The sequence below is a fragment of the Lissotriton helveticus genome, chromosome 7 (genome assembly GCF_964261635.1).
Source record: "Lissotriton helveticus chromosome 7, aLisHel1.1, whole genome shotgun sequence".
Lineage (NCBI taxonomy): Eukaryota > Metazoa > Chordata > Amphibia > Caudata > Salamandridae > Lissotriton > Lissotriton helveticus.
In genome coordinates this window covers 931,755,623-931,772,317 of record NC_136068.1, presented here as the reverse complement: position 1 = coordinate 931,772,317, position 16,695 = coordinate 931,755,623, and positions in this window count along the sequence as shown.

Here is a 16,695-nt window from a genome sequence, read left to right as displayed (position 1 = left end):
CTTTGAGAGGCTGATGACAGCCAGGTACATAAACCTCACACGTTATTATGCATGTGTTGTGTGGGATCCAGTCGGGAGACAGCCAAGTGCTACCTGCTGTAAAAAGCACCACCCTACACAAAGAATGATCCATGAAGAGCAGCATAAAAAGGGCTCTTGAAAGTAAAATCACCACATGCTGGTTCGGAAGATAGAGACTATGAATGCTCATCCCCTGTCTAGAAAATGTGTATAAAAGTGTGACCCAAAACACTCCACTTTGTTCCGGTTCCAAGTCCTTTTCTACCAGGGACGGGAGTGCTCCGGAGTACTTGAAAGACTGCTGTGTGACAAGGACCTGCATTTGCCTGGCTCTCAGAGATGAGGGGACATTAACCGAAGTCTGTGTTTTATACTAAGTTTGCTTTTGTAGTATCTACTACTGCTGTATGATTAAAACTAGTATTTTTCTTAAAATGGAAGTGCTAGGTTGAGCAATGAAGTTTATGTGTCTGTTGGTTGATTGCTGAGCGTTGTGCTCAGGCACCCTACACTACCTCCTGAGAAGTCGGCGACTGCTCTGCCCACTATCCTGAGGGTGAAGAATGGAAAGGGCTTGAAGAGCCATGGATATTTTTCCCATGTTTAAACTGACAGGGAAAGTGTGTTCATCCAAGGAAAAGTTGATTAGCTGACACAAGGTTTTGTTGAAGAGTAGGACATTCTTTTAAATGTTGTTGCTGGAATGATGTTTTATATGTAAATGTTAACAGATTGCAGCAAATAACTGAGGCATTCATTGATCAGCTATATGGAGCCTACAATAAGCAGTCCTCACAGTCCATAGAAAACTAAAAAGAGTAGACGTATGGTAAGACTGGCTGTGCCTTATTGTGTGCATCTGTAGTGTATACTTTAATCTGACCTTTACAATTAATCATGTCTTGAAACCACTGGTGCACCTTGGGCACCCTGCTGTGCATCCAAGACATTGCAACACACATTGTAGCCAGCAGCAAGGCCATAGGCGCAAAACGTAATATTACGTTAGGAAGGTCGGCTGAGGCACCTAACGTGTCAGCATTGGCGATTGAGACAAAAGAGTTTCCACCATATCGCTCACCAATTCAAACAGCTTAGTTAAAAAACGGTATACGTTTGAACATGGCCACTCAACTCTACTACTTGGGGTAAAATTGGCTATCCAATCGGGGGCATAGCAAGAACAGTGTAAATACTTGAACTGAATTTCTTTGTGCATTTAGTTAAACACAACTATTTTAACCAGAGCACAACAATATACTTTGTAGGAGAATTTTGAGTGAGTGGAACAAAGTACCTTATGGTTTTCCACTAGAAAATTCCAGCTATGGGAAAACAACTGGGTCCAACTTTTCTTCAATCCCATGTCTTCCAACAGGGCAATTGTTTTTCAAAATGTCCTAGGTCTAACATCTGAAGACTTACTCTCTCTTGGTCTACCAGTATCTTGGTAAGCAGTGGATCCTCCGCTAAGGCGGTGGAGCAGCACCCCACTGCTTCAACTGAAAGTTCAACACAAAAATAAAATGATGATAACACTCTGTTATTATCATTTAATTTTTGTATTGAGCTTGGAGTTAAAGCAGCGGGACTGAGTTCCCCACATCACGGAGAGGAGGAGTGATGGCTGCACCTTAAGTGCACAAGGAGGACGTCATCAGCACTTTGCATGTTCCCTACCTAGGCTGCATTGCAGCCAGGGTGGAGAACATGCCCAGGCTCCCATTCCCCATCTGAGCACCGAACCACGGTGCTCAGACCAAACTACAACGCTGCATTGGCTGGGGCAGGTACGTTTTTTTCTTTTTCCCCTACCATGCCCCACCCCCTTTCCACCGTTCCCTACCAACAGCCAATGATCTTGGTCTTCGTCTCTCTTAGAGCTGTTACCTCAAACAGGGTTGCCCTTCACCTGGAATCTCTCACTGCCTTGGGTACACTCTCTCCTCAGGCTCATCTCACTTTTCTGCTCTCAAACCGGATACTTCTCAGTGCCTTCCTTCTTGCCCATCTCTTGTATCTATTGTTTTCTTTACCATCACCTTCTCCCTCTACCTCTTCCCCTCAGACTTATTTTATCTGGTAACTACTTACCTGAGTCACTTGTCCCTGGTTCCCATTTGAGACATGGTTGTATATTTCTTTAAGATTAAATAATGCTGGGCACCCTTTCTTTAAAAGCTCTCTTCCTCTCTGGATGCACGAGATACGCTGCAGGGTTCAATAGGACCAGTAGCCCACATCCAATACCCAAGTCTAATGCGGGAATGTATGGATCTGAGCAGACTCACAAGCTTGGCCAATACGTTCCGGATGTTAAACCAACCTAAAAGACCTAGGGATTAAGCCAACGTGCATCGGAACTAGCCAAACGCCCTGATTTCAGATCAGGATTGAAAAAGTGTATACAGAAATTTGCTTGCTGAAGCATAATGCTCCTGTGTACTGAGCTTTAGGGCCATATGTATCAAGCTAATTAGCATTCGCAAAAGCCGAAAATCTGCGAATTTCGGCCTTTGCGAATGCTAATTTGACAAATGGTATGTATCAAACATGTTTGATGCAAAATAAGCAATAGCAAAATTTGCAATTCCTTATTTTGCAATTGCACTTAAGGAATCACAAATTTTGTTATTCCTTAAATGCAATGTATCAAACAAAAAATATTCAAAAAATGCCATAAGGATTCGCAAATTACCACCAACTTCTAGTTGGTGGTAATTTGCGAATTCTTTTCAAAAAGCTTTTTTCCAAAAAACAAAAGGTGCCATATGACGCCCATACATGCCCACAGGGCATGTATGTGCGCCATATGCCCCCAAATGTCTTTTTCAGGGGTGCAGCAGGGTGTTCTTGAGACACCCCTGCACCCTTGAAGAAATTCCTAATTTGCGATTAGCTAATTGCTAATCGCAAATTGCACCTTCATTCCTATGGGCCTCCTGGCCCATGGAAATGAATCGGTAATTTGCGATTAGCAATTTGCTAATCGCAAATTAGGAATGGTAAAGAATCGCTATTTAATAGCGATTTTGTACATACATACCGTTTTGCGAATTCCAAAAAGCGATTCCTTAAAATTCGCTATTTGGAATTCGCTAAACGGTAGTATGATACATATGGCCCTTAGTCCATTAATATAGTAAAATCTCACATGAATGCATGCCTTTGCTTTATGCTGTTATGTTAATGAGAAACGTGCCTTAATGGACCATGTAGCGTTCTAGTGGTTGGCCGCATTAGGCCGAGCCACAGGAAGCACCCACACACAATGTATCACTCTCTGGCCAGACGTGGCCAGAGAGCTATAAATAAACGGGCCGGGGTTGCTCGTGACTTCCGGTCCCACCTGGCAATCTGTGTGGACGTGTCCGTTATTAATGTTATAATAACCTTATAAATGTGACCTGGCTAGTGTGTATACTGCATGGTGTCTTCATCCCACTCATGCTGCAGTCCCTCTCCCACGACGTGACACTGGGGACGAGGGTGGGATACCATCAACGATCTTGAAAAGCTGACGGCCTGCAAATACGTGGCAGTCCCACTGGCCGAGGAGCGTACCTGATTTCCAGTGAGCGGTGAAGCGTCGCTAGCCTAAGGAGGCGAAGCATCAGCGTCGACGAGGAGTGCCGATATGCGAGGAGAAGCGTCCCGCACCTCACCCGAAGCGCCCCGGGCCTAAGCAGACAGGTCCGCGTCTTGAGTCACCGGAGCGCGTGCATGCGGCGTGAAGAAATAGGAGGCCGCGACTGCACCCTGCACCACGCGTCCTGAGTCACAGACGGCAGAGAAGCGCTGAAGGCCTCACAGGCTGCTCAGACGTGCCCAGAACACGTGGAAAATCGAGCAATTAAACGATCGAGCCACCCCACAAGAGGGAGAGACCCACACGCACAGAAACAAGCCTAAGCCAAAACAAGTGATCAAACTGAAACAAACCCAAGCCAAGGCAAACAATCAGATAAGGATTTCAGACACATTGCTGTACCCACAGAGCTGAACAAGAAAACCAAGGCACCCCGCGAGCGTTAAATCAAAGACTCCCCAAGCCAACCACAGTCAACAAGCATTGGCGAATCCAAGAACTACATAGGCAGTGTGTGGAGAGGGTAGAGGCCCGGAGAGACAAACTGAGGACAAGCATTACAGGGCCCAGGAACGACGAGTGAAGGAGAGTCATGTCAAATCCAGGAGGCGCAGCACAGCAGCCAGCCGCTCCACCAGCGGCCACGCATCGAGGACATCCCCAGATCACAGCGCTACCCCCATTTAGCGAACTCATTGGTCAGGCGACGGCATCGCCAAGGTGGAAGGTATGGGTCAGCCGCCTAAACAACTACTTCAGAGTCACCAGAAAAACGGATGAGGCAGTTAAGAGATCACTACTTTTACACTTTGCAGGGGACGAAATACACAAGATGTTTCAACACCTCCCGAACACCGGTGCTGCCAACGACTATGACGCCGCCTTCACCGCGCTCAATGCACATTTCGACCCCCAGCTCAACCCACACTATGAGCGATTCAAGCTCTGGCAAGCGAGACAACGCGAAGGACAATCCATGGACACATATCACGCGCAACTCAGAGAATTAGCCAGCACGTGTACCGAGGACGACCAAGCCAAGGAGGTGACGGCGCAGCTAATACAGGGGTGTCACAATAAAACACTGCGGACGCTGATACTCCGCCAACCCCGGATTACCCTTGATGAGATACTGATTCTCGCCAGATCACATGAACTTTCAGACGCAAGATCGACAGCTATGGAGCAGTACTAACCTCCCACTCGGACCAAACAGTTAGTGTCAAAACAGAGCGGGTCGATGCTCTTCGAACCCCGACGCGAGGTAGCAGAGGAAGATGGCCGACGAGAACCCCTCGGCGATCTTCGTGTGGATGGTGTGGTCAAGAAGAACACCCCCCAGAGAGCTGCCCGGCCAAAGGTAAATCTTGCTCAAAAAGTGGAATCCCTAACCATTTTGCAAGCGTGTGCAGAGGAGGCATACGAGACAGAGGTGCGACAGGGAGGCGGACGCTGACAGGCGCAGTGCGAAACCGGACACTTGAAGAAGACACAACTCCAAGACCGACAAAAGGATCAAGTCGGGGTCCCCAACGCCTGGATGACTCGTCCACCGAAGACGACGAGGAATGCTACTTCGTGTCGTTCGCAGGTGACCTCAAGAAAAGGTTAAGACCACAACCAAAATGTAACATCGAGATAGACGGGTCCAAGCTAACAGGGTTAATAGACACTGGGGCGACCGTAAACGTCATGGGATCACAGCACTATAAAAAACGAAACCCAAGGCCAATACTCACCCCATCGAAAATTAAGATACTGACGTACGGCAGCAAGACGCCACTCCCTTTGAAAGGAAAGATGACAGTTCAGGTGAAGACAGAAGACCATGAAGTGATGACAGTATTCCACGTCATCGATCGTGAGGCTGACATACTAGTGGGGAGCCACACTGCGGAAGACTTAAGCCTGATTGCCTTCGCTAATGCAGTCAAACTGCTACAAGTGGACGACATCCTAGAAATGTATCCTCAACTATTCAAAGGACTAGGGAAGATACGACGGCCACCAGTAAAGTTACATATAGACAAAGCCATACAACCAGTGGCGTTGAGACACCATCGAATCCCATTCCACCTGAGGCCACTAGTCGAGCAAGAGCTTCACGAACTGGAACGCCAGGGAGTCATTGAAAAGGTGAGGGGCCCCACACCCTGGGTGTCACCCATGGTGATTGCAGAAAAGCCGAAACAACCAGGCAAAATCAGAATCTGCATAGACATGAGAATGCCAAACCAAGCGATCAAATGGGAGAGACATCTAACCCCAACGGTAGATGACATATTGGCTGACCTCAATGGGGCTCAATGGTTTTCGAAACTAGACCTCAATGACAGATACCAGCAACTCACTCTGGCGGAAGAAAGCAGGTACATAACTACCTTCTCAACACACTTAGGACTCAGACGATACAAAAGACAAAATTTCGGAATATCGTCGGCAGCCGAGATCTTTCAGAACACAGTACGAGACATTCTGTCTGGACTCAGTGGGGTCCTTAATGTCAGTGATGATATACTCATACACTCTAAAACCATTGAAGAACATCACAGACGTCTGAGGGCCACTCTCCAGCGGCTAGCAGAACACAGAGTGACATTGCACAAGGACAAGTGTCAATTCTTCAAAAAATCAATTGATTTCTTTGGCTACGTGTTCAGTGCCGACGGAGTGCAAGTAGATCCCCGAAAATCGCAAGCCATACACCTCGCTCTAGCCCCAAAAAACGTATTCGGAAGTAAGGAGTTTCTTAGGGATGGCGACATACTGTGGTCGTTTTAATTCCGAATTTGGCAACCATTGCAGAGCCGCTGCGCAACTTAACGAAGAAAGAGAACCCGTGGAAGTGGACTACAATCGAGGAGAAGGCATTCAACCAAGTTAAAGCGTCTTTACTGGACAGCACAATGATGGCGTACTTCGACACAGCTCGCCCCACAGAATTGATCGTAGATGCCAGCCCGTTTGGTCTAGGGGCACTTCTGACACAGGAGACGGAACCAGGGACCTGGGTCCCTTTGGCATTCGCGAGCAAGTCTCTCACCGCGACTGAAACCCGCTACTCCCAGATCGAGCGAGAAGCACTTGCAATAAAATGGGCCTGCAATCATTTCCATCTGTACATAAGCGGAAACCCGTTTCGACTGGTCAAGGACCACCAACCACTCCTGCCACTATTCAGAGGTACGACACCACACCCTCCCCCAAGAATTGAGAGATGGGCGATCCAGCTGCAGCAGTATCAGATGAAGCTGGTATACTGGCCTGGCGCGAAGAACCCGGCGGACTTCCTGTCTCGCCACCCTGCAGCAGAGCAGTCGACCATTGAAGAACAAGAAGAGTTAAGGGAGGACTTCGTTAACATGATATCACAGTGGTCATGCCCTCAGGCACTCTCACTGGAGGAACTCAAGGAATACCTCGGAAGAGATGTCTGCCTTCAGCGTGTCTCCAATGCACTGCACGGTGGATCCTGGGCACAGTTCCTCAAAGACCTCCAAGGATGGGGAGGCTGATCGGAGCCGCCTGGGAAAACTCTGGAAAGTAAGAAACAAACTCAGCTCGACAGCAGACGGAATCATCCTGAGAGGATCGCGTATCGTGATACCGCACAGTTTGCAAGAACGAGCAACACTTTTAGCTCATGAAGGGCACCAAGGCGTCGGGCGGATGAAGTCTCGAATGAGAGAGAAGGTATGGTTCCCGAACGTGGAGGACCACGTCGAAACTGTAGTACGCAGCTGCTGAGGGTGCCAACTGACCGGAAACTCAGAAGCTCCAGCACCCATCATAACTGAAGAACCAGCACTATCACCATGGGCTGGGCTAAGCCTTGACTTTGGGAGTTTCCCAGATGGGAGGGTCACTGCCGTCATAGTGGACAGTTTCACCAAGTACCCCCTGGTGGAGGTAGTCCCATCCACATCTTTTGACAACCTCCACCCAGTCCTAGAGAAAGCTTTTGCGCTATTTGGAATTCCCCAGAACACCAAAACTGACAATGGGCCCCCGTTCTAAGGTAACGAATTTCGAGAGTTTTTAGCACACCTTTTGGTGAAGCACCACTGCATAACGCCCCAGTGGCCGCAAGCGAACGGCGAAGTAGAACGGTTTATGCGGACCATCAACAAGGTGCTACGGATCGCGACTGCGGAAGGCAAGGACCCTGAGAGCACGTTGCAACACTTGCTAAGGGAATATCGCAGCACACCGCACTGCACGACACAGGTGTCCCCATGGTCACTGATGTTGGCTGGACCACTGAAAGACATGCTTCCCATGGCAGAGAACTGGTCCCCCCAATCCTATGACCCCGCGAAGACACAGGCAAGGAGAAATCGCACGAATGACAAAGCAAGCAGACGGTGCAAGGCGAAAGTCCAGGTGTTGCATCTTGGGTGCTCGGTGCTAATCAGGAATCGCTGGACTCCCGGAAAGTTCCGAACACCCTATGAACCGGGTGTATGGATGGTAACATCAGTCAGGGGAACCGCAGTCACAGCAGAACGTAATGGTGAGACTGTGACAAGAAATGTATCCTGGTTCAAACGAGTCCCAGACATGACCCGAAACCAGACCCTGCCTAGAAGAGCTGAAGAATCAGATGCGATACCGGAAACCACTAACCATGACATTGAGGGCGAAGCGTCCGACACACCACTAAGCCTGCACACGCCTGAAGATCCCAGTCCAGACCAACGATGAGAAAGCAGCGGGCAGCCAAGTCCACATGTCCCATGTGAAGTGCCCGGCCACACGTATGGTCTCCGACCCAATCCAAGAACTAGTCGAAGACTAGCAGAGCTCATGTGCTAAGTTTAATGACTTTGATTTAATAAAAATCCAACCTGATGGGGGATGTAGCATTCTAGTGGTTGGCCGCATTAGGCCGACCCACAGGAAGCACCCACACACAATGTATCACTCTCTGGCCTGGCGTGGCCAGAGAGCTATAAATAAATGGATCGGGGTCGCTTGTGACTTCCGGTACCACCTGGCAATCTGTGTGGACATGTCCGTTATTAATGTTATAATAACCTTATAAATGTGACCAGGCTAGCGCGTATACTACATTGTGTCTTCATCCCACTCATGCTGCAGTCCTGCTCCCACGACGCGACAGACCTGTTCCACCTTGAAGCCCAGGCACAAGTCCTTCCCAGACATTCCTTGGAGTTATGCGCTGAATGCGGACAGGGCCTAATCGATGAACAGTTATGACTGAGATAAACATTTTCACATTGCTCCAGGTATGAGAACACATCGCCTATTTCGACAACATTCTAAATCTGTGCTGTAGAGCTTTCTATTCCACAAGAATCACTACTATCATTCTGATGCTATAGGATGTCTTGCCAATACCAATCTAAACTATCCGCCGCCCCCCCACATTCAGCCTCTTTAACTCCCAATGCCTCTTTAACTCCCAATGCCACTGTAGATTTATTTCCCAAAACACTATTTTGCCAGCACCATTGGTGTTCAGGGGTTTTCCTCTTCCAAGTATTGTCTCCCTCTTTCATCCCTCTTCTGGGGGTGCTCCTTGTCACTGAATCCTCCTTCAGGGTCCAAGTATTGCCCCTCCCTTCCGTCCCTCTTCTAATGGTGCTCATGCACCCTGAATCCTGCCTCCAGGGTTGAACTCCATAGTTGGTTGCTACCAGGGGCACAACGCCCATAGGGCTGAAAGGGCTTCACTCTCCACCCCCACCCCATTGTGTGTCTCAGCCCGGGCTGCTGCAGTTCGAGATACTGTGGGCTCAGCTGGGCAGTGTCTTGGGTCTTATCTCCAGCACCCCAGTTTTTCACAGGCCTTTAAAGACCATTTGCATATTTACATACCTTTGTAAACTGTGTAACAAGGCTTAGTTTTTTTCTGGTTCCAGTACCCCCTGGGCCCCCACTCTGCCTATTCCTTACATTTGGATTTTACTTTTACTGGAGTAGTGTTAGAATTCCTTTCATGAAAAAAACTATAAAGTAGGGTTGCCAAAAGAAAAATATAAAACAATTGTTGTTTAAAGAGCCTGCAACAGCCTCGTCTTGACACTAAATAGGGTTATAAATAAAATCATATGTATTCATTTGTAATGTGACTTTTCTGTCTTTGTACCCTTTAATTATCAGTCATGAATCATTCAGGCAGCCCTAGAACACAATTAAAAATTCTTTCTCTTTATATTTGCTGTTCCAAGTATGCACAGATAAGTGCTGAAAATAGGTTTTATGTGACTACTTATTTTTGTAATGTCTGGGACATCAATATGATGAGCTGGCAGCCCTAATCACAAGACTGGAAGTTTGTTGCAGAATGAGCACAATATTTATTTCCTCCACCGTCAATCCCTGAACAGGCTCTGACTGGAAACGCAAACTGGCACTGCTGCAAAACTGTCCCCTTGTAACAAAAATGCCCCCCACCGGTCCAAAAACGGGCCTCAGCCTTCCAGCCCAACAAGAAAAATGCCCAGTGCCCGCTATGGCCAGCCCGGCACTGTCCCTGAATAATGCCTTAATAGCAATAGTTTAACTTATATCAGAAACCTAACACAGTTCTCAATAACATTCTGAGTTACTTCAAGTGTTTGGGAATGCACCCTGCATTAAGACAACTCACTCTTCATTCTCACTCTTCACTTTCACACTCACCCTGCACTCACAGTGATCACAAAGCACTCACACGGATCACCATGCACTCACACTATTCACCGTGCACTCACAATGACCACACAGTACTTATGTCACTCGCCATGAACTCACACCGTTCTCCCTCCACGTACCCTGCGGTCACATGAGCACACCGCACACTCTACAATCACTGTGATCACTCTGCACGCATGATGCACTTGCGCTATTCACCCTATACCTCACCCAGCATTCACACAAGCACACTACTCACCCTGCACTCACGGGACACTTCACTTACCTGTCCCCCTCAGTGCTCACTCTGCAATCTCACTCAAACAAGCCCATCACTAACCATGCATTCATTTGTCCCCCTCTGCACTTACATCTGCACCCAAATTCATATGGTCACCTCACTCACCCTGCAATCACTTCTTTCACCCTACTTTCACACTGTCACATCGCTCAATGTGCACTCACATGGGCACTCCTGACACTACACAGTACAGAGTGTTAATGAGCCTGCTACAAAGAATGTGTACCAAGCAGATCACAAAACTGAGTGTGAGTAAACTACTACGAGTAGCCCTATCCCTATAAAAAAAAAAGAAATGTGTGTTAGAAAGGGGCTATAGAGAGATGAGGTGTGTTGGTGAGTGATAGTAAGGGAATTCATGAAGAAGGAAGAAATGGGGGAGGACCACCAAAAAAGACTGTTGCACCAATTGCAACCAGTGCTAGGGCCAGCCCTGGCTGGAGTCTTAGCCCCCCCACCCCAAAGTTTCGGTCTAGTTGCGCCCCTGGTTGCTACTGATGTGGAAACTCTGCCCTCTTTCTCCCCTTGGACCTTTCTTCGCTTTGGTTTATTCTGGTCTTTTCATCTGGTTTCCACCTTTTTGCGCCCCCTCTTCTTAGCCCCATAGCAGCCATCTTGCTCCAGCACTGCTAACCTCAAATATTCTCTCCTCCTTAAACATGGGGACCCTTTGTCCCAGAATCTTTCTGGCACAGGCACTAACACCCCAACATCTCTCCAAAAGGTCCCGGTCTCAATGGCCTTCGCTTTCTGGTATTCTCTTTTCCATGTGCTCTGGCTAGTTGAGTCCCGCATCCTCAGACTTCACCCCTGTTTCTTCCCACGACAACCGCAGCACATGCTAGAAGCTATTTTTGTAGGCTTGTGTCATTTCTTTCAACCTGTTATGATTCTCCTGCCATTTCTTGCATCCTGTCTGTGTGAATCACACTTATTGTCACAGTTTCCTGGTGTTTTTCCCCTGAAGATGAGAAATCCTTACCTTTTTGGGATAATATATTCCTTATGACTTTCCTCATGAAAACACAGCTAAACTTTGAAGTTTTCAACTGAATTAGCAGAATGCACAGATGGATTCTGGCGGGAGGCGACAGCATTAAAGGGGGAAAGTCCGTCTTGCATCATTCTGGGTGGGACAATTGAATGAGATGTTGCCAAACAGTGAGCAAACGAAGCACCTTTATTTCCATTCGAGTTTCGAGCTATGAATGATGAAAGGCAGGATGCATAAAATACAGAGATATAACATGTCCATAAGAATAGCCCCGATTAGCGCCATCTGACTATAAAGCAGTGGCAGCTCGCCCAGGGAATGCTGTGGGGCATGGCGGGGAGGGAGAGGGCAGGGTGAAGGGGTAGTGGACGACGACATATGGCGTAATGGAGTAAACTAAGTAAATAAATAAATAAAATAAGTTAGCTTGCGTGAGCTGCATCGCAGCGTTGGCGATGCAGCACACGTAAGGTAAATTGTTTTATTCATTGATTTACTTCGTTTACTCCGTTCTTCCATATGTCGGAGTTCACAGCCCCCCCACGCTGCCCCTCCCCACCCCACCTCCCCGCAGCACTCCTTCGGCGAGCCGCCACTGTCCAAGTTACGCTTGGGAACCTGAAAAACTGGCAGGGATCCTGACATACTCCTGCAGAACTTCTGGGGATTCCCATTTCCTCAACTTCGTGGGCAGTCGTTCATGTACAACTGTATATTGTATACTGTTCAACGTGGTGGAAGGCATTCTCGTGTGTGAAAATCTTTTTTCTTGTTTTCTCCGGGGGTGGGCATAAATCGCACAATTCCTTGTGACGTAATCACGTGGAATTACTCAAACACTCAGTGAGATTATGCTATATTGCACGTGAAATAAAATTCTGCATTTAGCTATTTTTTTGGTGTAAAAATGCACCTTTGCATCTAAAATGGACGCGAGGATGCATTTTGCACTAGGAAATAGTGCTGAATGCAACAGAACATGAATAGAGAGCACAAGCAGCAGCTCGTGATCGCCAAATGTGCACTTGAAGTAGGATTTTACCCTAGCTTACTTTCAGCATTAACAATGTTTTTTTAGTGCAAAAAGCACACATATGTCCAAAACAGACAAGAGGATGCCTTTTGTGCTAAAAAAAATAGCCCCAAATCCAACAGAGCAGAAAAGCAGTGTGAGCAGTCGCTTGCTAATTGCGCTCTCGTGGTAGGATTTCCCCCCGAAAATTACTCTTAATTGCACAAGTGGATGTAATAATGTTATACTTGGTAATTCAGGTGTCAAAAAATAACGCAGAATTACAAAAAATACTCTGATTACTTCTGCATAATTTAAATTCTGCCCAGGCCTAGTTTTCTCCATGAGCACCTTGACACTGTAAGAGTGACTACCCAACTCCTTCCCACAGCTGATCATTAGTTGAGTCACGCAAAAATCTTCTTCTACCTAAATCCATTTACAAATGCAAAAGTCATGATTTTTAAATTAGAAAAAGTGTGTTGCACTTAAATAAAGCTACTTCCATGTGTAATACTGGTTTACATTGAGAATCCCGTCCAGAGTGCTGTTAACCACAATGGACAGCATAGAGCACATTCTGGAGGTTTCCCTACAAAATGGTGCCTCTGAAAGGTCGCTGCAACAAACAACAAAAGATGTTCCTATTGCACACAAAACCAAGGCTGATTTGCTTAGGACTAGACTCTGTTTAGAGTGCCACTGTGAGTCAATTCCCAAGAACTGGAATGAAGCCCAGTGTAGGAAGGTGGCTACCTGACTATGGTTACCCCAGATTTTTTGCCTGTGTTTAGCTGGTTTTTTGACTTAGTTGACCTGGTTCCCTGCTAATCAGGGCCTCAGGCCATCTGCTCTCTCTGTAAAATGGATTCCATGTACCCTAGGTACATACCACAATTGGAAATGGACTCCTTGTCAGCCCCTGTATAATGCACTATAGGTGCCCAGGGCATAGGGGCCACCAAGGCCTACCAGGGGCTGCAGCATATCTTTTGCCACCCCTGGCTGGTTCTTAAATTGACACAACTGGCTGATCACTCAGCTGGGGTAAGGTGGTGTAATCACCCCTTACTTAGGTATAGTATACCTATATCTAAACCTATATCTGGACACATATAAACCTGTGAGCCACTCCTATGGAAGGCCTCATCAATCCTGGAGGCAGAGTGCGTGGTTTAATGTGAGATGGAGCTCTAGCATGAGCTGAGCCTGTCTGCAGCTGTTGGGAACAACTCCCTAAGCTGTTTCAAGATAACGCCATACCATATACTCTTAAGTGCCTTATAATCCTCGCGGTTATATAGCAACTCTGGTTTGGCTTTATCAAAACATGACGTGTAAGGTGTCATACGATTTGGAATACTATCCCCTCGCCAGTTCTGGCGACGGGGATAGCATTCCACCCCTCTAGAGGGGTAAGACATGTTACTTTACTTAAATGCGGTTAATTTCTAAAAGGACCTTAGATCCACAAAATGGATGCCTCTGCCACAGACAAGAGTCTGACCCCCTGAAGCTGACCGAAACTCAGCCAAATGGGGCCTGGACAAAGGGTTTCCTGTTGCAGGGAGGTGTTACACCCCCTCAGACAGGAGATAGTGGATTGTAGCAGGGAGGTTTGAAAGAAACCAGACACTGCATGGGGAGCACAAGGCTGCCCCTTGCATAATCCGGCCAAACCAGTTCTGGGGCACTCCAGCCCTCGTGCCAGGGCGGCCTGGATCAAAGGAAGGGGGTGTATCCACCCACTTCCTGGGTCCCACCCATAGGAGGGGACCTAGCAGGTAATCCAGCCCCCCAGATTCGTATAAGACTGGGAGCAGTGCCAAGACACGGCAGATTAGCCTGAAGAAACATAAGAAACGAAATTCTGGACCCTTCGACATCCTACTCAACGTAGAAGCCCGAAGAATCTCCCTTGTGGTCAAGGAGTGACCACCCTGTGCAAACAGGCACCATCCAGCTATCGACGTCTACTTTGTTGCAGTTCCCGCCGGAACTCGAGCGACAGAGATCGACGAGATCAAGCCTGCCTGCTTTCTAACAGCCCGATCCACAGTCCCTGCAGAGCTGAGACCCGTGGAGGCGACCGGAAGCGTGGGGCACGCCATCTTGAATTGACCACGAGACGCTGACTGTGCAGCCCACGAGTGACCCTCGAAGCTGTACACCGGGGTTTGAGAAGCCCCAACCCTGAGCCACTCTTGCACCGAAGCTCACCCTTCTACACTCATCGAGTGCTGCGTGGGGCCCTTCTGCTACTTTTGGCTCAACGTGTTGGCCCGGTCACTTGCCAGCCGGCTAATGGTCCCTGTGCCGACGAAAACTTGAAACCGACTTGTGAATCTGGTTGCTCCAGATTTGCACCAGCTCCCCTGAAAAGGAGCCCCCACTCTGACCCTCCTGGGTCGAGTGAGAAGCAATCTCCTGGTTCCGCGTGGATTGCTTTTGCCAAGTGTTGTTTGCTCCAATCTTGAAGCCGATAGCGCCGACGGCGAGAGCCTGCGTGGGACAGATCGTGACCTGCTCCTGGACGTCGTAGATGCCCCAGAGCCCACGTGACAGCGGAGAGAAGCACCTCGACAGCGACCTGATTGCGCCCGACATTGCCTGGTTCCGTCCTGGTTCCACCCTGGTCACTGCTGAGTGACCCAGACTCTGTCCCCTCTGCTTTCAGGTACTTTTCGACTCTTGTCCACCCTTGGACTCCACCGGACACTTCTCTTTCACCCCGCCTGCAGCCCTTTCAGCTTCAAGCACCAAGAGCCTGCGTGACGAAACCCGACTCAACTTCGACCCTGTGCACCCGCTTCCTGTGGGTGAGGTAACTTTGCTCCGCCGGTGTTCCCACACTGGTACACATCTCTAGGGTCTGTGTCTTAAGTTTTGTTCCTCTAGGTTCAGCGGAAGTGTCCTTAAACTTTAACTTTGTAACTTTTACGCACCATTGGTTAACATTGGTGCATGCGTGCGCTTTCTGCACTGCACCCGAATCCCGCGGGCTTTTCCCGACTTCAGCACTGCTTGTCCTGACTGCTCCCAGCGATTCCCTAGGCCCAAGGCCTAACCACTGTTCGATTGGTATCTCTTATACCACTTGTTTAGTATATGGTTTGAGTGGCCACCCGCCCTCATCCATAACTGTGCAACTTTGTATGTTTAAACTGTGCTTTTGATTTAACGCTTGTGCCCCTTTATTCATAAAGAATACTGGGGATTGTTTTTAGTAATAAACACATATATTTTTATAATATATACTTGTGTGGTGTCCTTTCATTTGATATTACAGGATTGTATGTGGTAAAACAGCTCGCTTAACACGACCTCTTAAGTTAAGCCTTTAGGCTGCTTAGTCCATGCTACCCCTAGGATAGCTTGTCTAACAAGGTTGACTTACAACCTGACACCATAAGGGATTGTTTGGTCTGATAATAGGTGGTTCCAGAATTGGAAACATCACCTATCAGGCCAACTTCTCACATTGGTGAGCAGCGGTGCGGATTTGAGCTTGCTGTTGTTTTACCATTGCAATCTTTTATCAAATTGAAAGATCACATCAAGTCCCTCTAGGTACATATAAATCAAAAGCTTAGCATATTAAGTTCTACTGAACTTAGTAGTTGTAGATTAAAGGGATTAGCACGCCCTGACTACAACTCACTAGCAAGGTACAGTAGGAAAACACTTAGTGTAGGTAAGTGCACCACTTACACCTCACTAGCAGTCATGTCTGACACAGGAAAAGCCTCAGGGTCTGCTCCTGTGACAGTTGACCTTTCCAAGGCAACTTCCAGCTATGACAAACTAACCCGAAAGGACTTGATAGCCTTGTGCATATCAAGAGGGTTAAAAAGGGGCAGAAGTTCCACATGTCCTATCCTGATAGCCATTCTAGAGCAGGATGACTTAGAGAAGGGAAATGAACCCCCCTTAGAATCAGGAGAAGGAGTGAACCCCCCTGTAACTGATACCACTCCAGAGGAGGAAGAAGAAGAGGAAGAAGAGGAGGAGGAGGAGGACTCAGATGTAGAGGACCCAGAAGATCAGGATCAGAGGGGTAGCCAGGTTGTAGTTGCCAGGCTTAGCCAGGCCAACTTAAACCTACTTGGGAATGGAGAGGGCCAGCACCTCCCCAGACC